Genomic DNA, 6,224 nt, shown 5'->3' with positions numbered 1-6,224 from the left:
ACAGGATGAAAGGCAGTGGTTCAACATCATGATTGAGGGGCTGACTGCAAGACTACTTACTGCTGGAAAGAGCAGATGAAGATCTGGGTATGCTTGCTGATCGTCGCATGGATGTTTGCCACCAATGGGAAAACATGTTACAGTCTTTTAAAAAAGGAAAGGAAAAAAAAAAAAGCAAACACATTCAAGGGTCACAGCAAGAGAGTTCCAACTAGGAGAAACCTTCGGTGATACCAAAAATGTTATGCACAATCCTGGCCAGCCACCATCAAGAAAGCTGACCTGAAACTGGAATAACTGGGAATCCAACGGAATCCAGGAAATCCTTTCCAGCCTCATTTATGTTCCTGCCTACCAGCAGCGTGGTGGTCACTGTCACCTAAACAACCTCTATCTATGAAATGCCTTCTCTGTGGTGTCCCAGGGGTTTGTAATCCTACTCGTGAGGTTACTGGGCCATGGACTTGCCAAGGGCAAGAGGGATCTCACCTCCCTGGGCTAGCTAGCCCCAAATTGTCTCTCCAAAAAGTTTTTCAACCTGCCTGGGAAATCTGTCCTGAAATTTAAGCAGGCAGGAAAGCAAGATGGAGAAGGGGCCAAGGACACAGCAAGCTGGTAGACAAGAGAAAATGAGGTGAGGATGATAAAACAGATGCTGGTGCATAACAAGTACCTTGTAATGAGCTGTGGTGGAGCTCGTCCCCAACCAGCCAGTTTACAAGGCGCAGCAAGGCTGCGAGCACAGCGCCGCACCGAGTGAGCCGGGAGGGAGCGGAAAGTGCCGTGACACTCTGTAGGTGTTACTTTCCTGATTTAATAAGCTTCGGCTGCTCCCTGCGAACGTGCCGGCTCCCTTCAGAAGTGCCAGCTATGTAACTGGGGCATCACTCCGGCCCCCGTTGTCAGCATCTCTCGAAGGTGAGAGAAAATTCATACGAGCACCAGGTTTGCTGGCTTTGAGAGGCGCTGGGCTGAGAACAGCCCGCCTTGGAAATACTACCAAGCTGACACGTGGGGCTCCTCCTACGCTTGGCAGGGAGGCAGGGAGGGAAGGCTTAAAAGCATAATTTGTACAGGAATAAAAAAGCAGTGTCTTTGTGCCAGTTGGCTCAGAGGCAGCGAGGTACAGCAGGGAAAACATGATTTTTGTTTGATGGATTTGTCATCTCTCCGGTAGAGACTGGCTCATAATTACTGCTTTTTACCACTTCTAGGTGGATTGCGTGTTAGAGTGGGTTGTCTCCTACAATGCCCTGATATGTAAATTGTGGAGCAGTTGGTTTTTAGCAAGGTGTTTCTGAAGAGCTGCAGGATGCTGGCAGTGAGGCCGGGGATGACCCTGTGGAGTGAGGTGGTGTCTCGTCACTGCTTGGATCCAGCTCACCCGGGGTCCAGGTGCTGCACATCCCAAATGCACCCCTCACCACAGTGAAAGAGCGGAGATGTCCGAAGTGCAAGTTACCCTAGAAGTATTTGGAGACCTGGGTGCTCCTCCATGGCTCACATCAATGCTTGGACAATTTCTGGGGTTTTCCCATTTCCACCCATTTTTAGGAGACAAAACATCCTGAGGTTTTACCCTGACACTGTAAGAATGGGGAGACATGTCCCTCCGGGTGATGGGAGGGGGCAAGCTCAGCTTATGAGGGACCTGGTGAATCTGTGATTGCTGGGCAACAGTAGGACCGAAAGTATTTGGGCCTTAAAAGCCATGGAAGATCTTTCTTATAATGGGATAGCTCTTTCACTGGCTGATTGCTTTGCCCTCTTCCCCTCTGCTATTTGTCATGTGTAAACATATTTTAAGGAAAAATGAATCCCCAAGGTCCCAGATCCCACCGTGTGTTTATAAACGGTTGTTCTGGTCAGCGCTGCAAAGGGCAGGGGATCCGGCTGGCTGGTGGATATTTCACTGAGCCTGTTTTCACATGGCAGCAAAAGCCTTCCCCAAGGAGGAGAGGAGCAAGAAAGAAGATCTTGTCATGTCTGACCACTTGTTTTGAAACCAACTTTGGGTCCCATCAGTGCCAAAGTCCCAGGACACATCCTCTCGCTCTAATTTACAGTTACTGCCACGGAGAGCTTTCTCTTGTAAGATAAAAGTGGGCTAAAAGCAGCTGAGAGAGGAATTTCAGAAAAGATGACAGCAACACGAGCTTCTCCCGCTCGCGCAGTTCAGCACAGCCCAGCTGCGGCACCGCAGACGCTGCCTGCCGCCTTGCGTGGTAAGGGCCGAATGACTGGGATAATTGCTCTCCCAGCAATACACTGACTATGTACATTTAGGTTTCAATTAATTTGCTGGCTCTAAATGAACTGCCTCCTATTGCTTTCAGCAATCAAGTCTTGTTAATTGAAAATAGCGTTTATCTTATCTCTAGGAGAAGGCAGGACAAAAGTAGGGCAGCAAAATCAAATGTGAAGGTAGCACCAAGTGAAAGAAAAAGGGGAAAAATGAAGCTGAGGGAGGATGGCAGCCAGAGCGGCCAAAGGAAAAAGTTCAGGTTTTTCTCTTCAGGTTTTTCTCTTTTTCTTTTTTTTTTTTTTTTTTTTTTTTTTTTTTTTTTTTTTTTTTTTTTTTTTTTTTTTTTTTTTTTTTTTTTTTTTTTTCTTTCCTGGATGGTTTCAATGCTTTTAGGGTGTCCTGGTTTGGAGGGCGTTTTCTTTTCACATGGTCTCATGTGGTCCCACTTCCAGCTGGTTGTGTGCTGTCAGTGGGGTTATGTGTGCTTGGGGAGGCACTAGCTCATGCTGCAAGGGCTTGTGAACACGGGGTTTAGCCCTGCTGCTCCCTCTGATGTCTTGGCACTGGCAGGAGCCGCTGGAGCGCAGGATGAGTAGCTCACACCTGGGTAAAACAGAGCACAAACAGTTGTGTTTAATGCACTTCCTCAGGTGCCGGGTGAACCCCAAGTAGTTGTTCATCCCATCTTTGTTTTCACAGGGGTAGCCAGGCTCCTGGAGAAACAGTGGCTGAAATGTCAAAAGTGTCTTGAAAGTCAAACAATGCCAAAAGCCCACCTCCTGCCCCATTTCCCAAGGAAAGCCCTTTAAAAAGGAGATCACTGGCCATGCTGTAATGTTAGAGAATGATCCCAGTTTCTTACCTTTAAATTAAGCTGCAAATTAAGTCCTTAAGACATGAGATCTAGCACAGGTTTGGGTTTCATTTTTTCTTCTTTCTTGGTCTGATTACTTAAAACCCTTCTGTGAGTTTCCCACCAATTGAACCTAATGTTATCTCGTACACACAGTCGTCATCTCATTAAAGGGAAATCAGAGAAACTGACTTTAATAAATTTTAACACCCTGTGTGAAAAATCTGGCAATTAAAGCTTCCTGCCCCTGGACCTTTGAAAGCGACACGCGGCAAATCCCCTTCAGTCTTTAATAAGTGCAGCTCATCAAAGGATGGTGGCATGTGGGGGTAGGAGAGGAGGCAGGGGAAGGAAAGAAATACTTTCAAGACTGAAGAGACTGAAAGACAAAAGATGACACTCCATTTTTTTGCCCTTCTTCCAGAGACCAAGGAGAGAAAGAGCGTCATTAGAAGGAGACTGATAAGCCCAGCTTGCTCTGGAGGGCAGGGTATGGGGAGGGAGGCGGGATGGAGATCGGTCCTACAAGGCAGCACTGGGCATGCAGCATTACACAGAGACACTCAGAGAACAGTATTTACCCTCCAGGTACAGTTCTGCAATGATTTTTGTTGTTGTTAATCTCAAAATGCAAAATGGCCTGGAGAATAGCAAGCAGGTGGATATCAAGCAAGGCCATGGACCAGTTTGGCTGCTTCTGTGTAGACCTTCTGAGAAAGCATCCTAGAGGTAAATTTATCATCAGGATAAATTCATGCTCCTCACCACCCATTGATAACAACCACTTGAGGGACAATCTCTCTTAGTATTGTCTTTCTGGAGAAAGGGTTTGGGGTTTTTTATGGATGGGGAGAAACAGGTGGATTTTATCACTGCTGAAGCTTGGCCAGTGGGAAAGAGATGTACTAACCAGGTCTTCAACTTTGCTGTAATCAGATGGGAACCTCTCAAGATATCTTGGTCCTTCTAGCTCCTTCTGAAACCTTGAGCAGGTTTTCTGAGCTCTCAATCACCTGATATTCCTGGTCGGTTGTAGAACAGAGATGTTCTTCATTCCCATTCCCTTAGGGCTCATCTCAAAAGTGCCTAAGTAGCACAAACCTCTTGGAAGAAAGGCACCAAGTATCTCTGTTGTTTTGATAACTTAGACTCTGATATCTCTTGATCTGGGGCTAAAAACTTTCTTTTTTCTTTTCATTCCGCTCCTTTATTATCTGGTCCTTCCAGCAGGCAAGAGATGGTGAATGAAGGAGATCTCACAACAGAAATCACTGATTTTGTGCACAGGCAGGTGAAACAGAAGCAGTGAGGAACTGATGATGGACCGGAACTCATTAGCATGAAAATCCTCAGGTGCCTGATAAGGTTTCTCCTCTGAGTCTGCTGAAGTGGTAACACCACTGGAAGTGGCTTTTCCAGAAAAGAAATAGCCAACCAGGGACTATTGGTTTGATTGGATTCCAGTGAAGCTTCACATCAGGCCTGAAATACAATCTGTGGAGACAACAAAAGTTTGCTAGAAGACAAGATCAAGACAGGAGACTGTGTGATGCAGCTTGGCTTTTGCCCAGCACAAGAGCCAGGTGAGGTGACCTGCAAGCTGAAAATGGACAGTGTAGTAGGTGAAAGGACATGAGGAACTTTCTCTAGGCAGGCTGGGGAACCCAAAATCATGCAGAGCAATTGGAAAAAAGAGAGCTTAAAGTAGGTCCTGGATAGGTAACTGGGACAGCATTGCCTCTTCCCCTCCAGAGGGAAGGAAAGCTAGTCAGCCTCCATGGACAATGCTTGGTAGCCATCTGAAGAGGCATTACTCCCTCTGTTTGCCTCCATGGAGCACAGAAATGCTACAGGAAGACTTTTGTATTGAGGGCTGTTGATCCAGACTTCTTTTCCTGTTCTTACATAGTTCCTGTGACCATTTCTTCCATCCCTGTCTTTCCTGTTACATCACTGGTGTGTTTCCCTGCCTGGAGACCTAATCTCATTGGGGTAGGCTGTGCTTCTATGTCAAAAGTAGAGGTCCCCGGGCCGATCCCTGGTGTCATGGGCACACAGCCAGCTGGCAGCTCACCCGGTCTCCCCTTGGTGTTTCCTGCCAGATCTCTAGTTCTCTCCTTGCCACTTAGTGTCCGCTTATGTTTAGGATTCTGGTTTATCTTTAAGATTCAAGCAATATTTGTGCCTCTTGGTCTTTAGGCAAGATATTCCTTTCATTCAGTTGGCCTTTGTTGATGCTGAGGTCAAAGAGGACAGAACATTTTTGCTGACACCAGCCCAGCTCCATGTGCTTGCAGAAGCAAAGCGCTGTGCATGTGTATTTGTAAAGGGGGTGAAAGGCCACATTTTTTTTCAGCGGTCTCTTTGAGCCCTTACAAAAATAAAGGAGAACACAGCTGCCCTGCAGCCCAGATTCACCCAGAGCTTGTGCAAATCAATCAGATGCCATGTCCCAACCACCAGCTCTGCACTGGGGACAAAGCCCAGGAGAGGAGCCCGTGCAGGGCAGCACAATGCACTCTCCCCACTCTGCCCAACCCCAGCCCCTCGCACCCCATTTGTGACCCCTATTCCCAGCGCTCACCAGCGAACACTGCCCTGCAGCAGCAGCTCATCCAAGGAGGACCAAGCCAGGAAGGTCCCTGCCTGCCCTGCCCACTTGGTGGCTGTTGCTGGGTGGCCTGAGCCCTTCCCATGCCAAAAAAGTCCATTTTAGGGAGAGCTTTTGTTCTGGCTTTGCAATTTTAGCAGTTACCCATCAGTCCACATTAGCAGGCGTGAGGAGACGCTCAGCACCGGTCGCACCATGTCCTGCGCTCTCCTTGCCTTTGGCTTCAGATCCAGACAAGCAGTCCAAGTACCTCAGTTCTCCTGTCCTTCAGCCCTGTCTCAGCACAAGCCTTTCCTTATCAGGGAAAAAGAGTCTGTGGGCCTTGTGTCACACAGGCAGGCCCTGCTCTGGCCCCGAGGACTCCAGTTCTTATGTGACTACAGCAGCGTTTAAGTTCCAAGGCAATTTAGTTTTGGGCAAAAAGCAATCTCAGCACCGCCGGCCACTGCCCGCTGCCGCCTGCCTGCAGCATCCCGCATCAAAGCAGCCGCTCTGCTAATCAGCTGCTGGGGGGG

This window comes from Aptenodytes forsteri, unplaced genomic scaffold (assembly GCF_000699145.1).
Source record: "Aptenodytes forsteri isolate BGI_AS27 unplaced genomic scaffold, ASM69914v1 Scaffold54, whole genome shotgun sequence".
Classification (NCBI taxonomy): Eukaryota; Metazoa; Chordata; class Aves; order Sphenisciformes; family Spheniscidae; genus Aptenodytes; species Aptenodytes forsteri.
The sequence above is the reverse complement of the archived record's forward strand: the minus strand, read 5'-3'. Positions refer to the sequence as shown.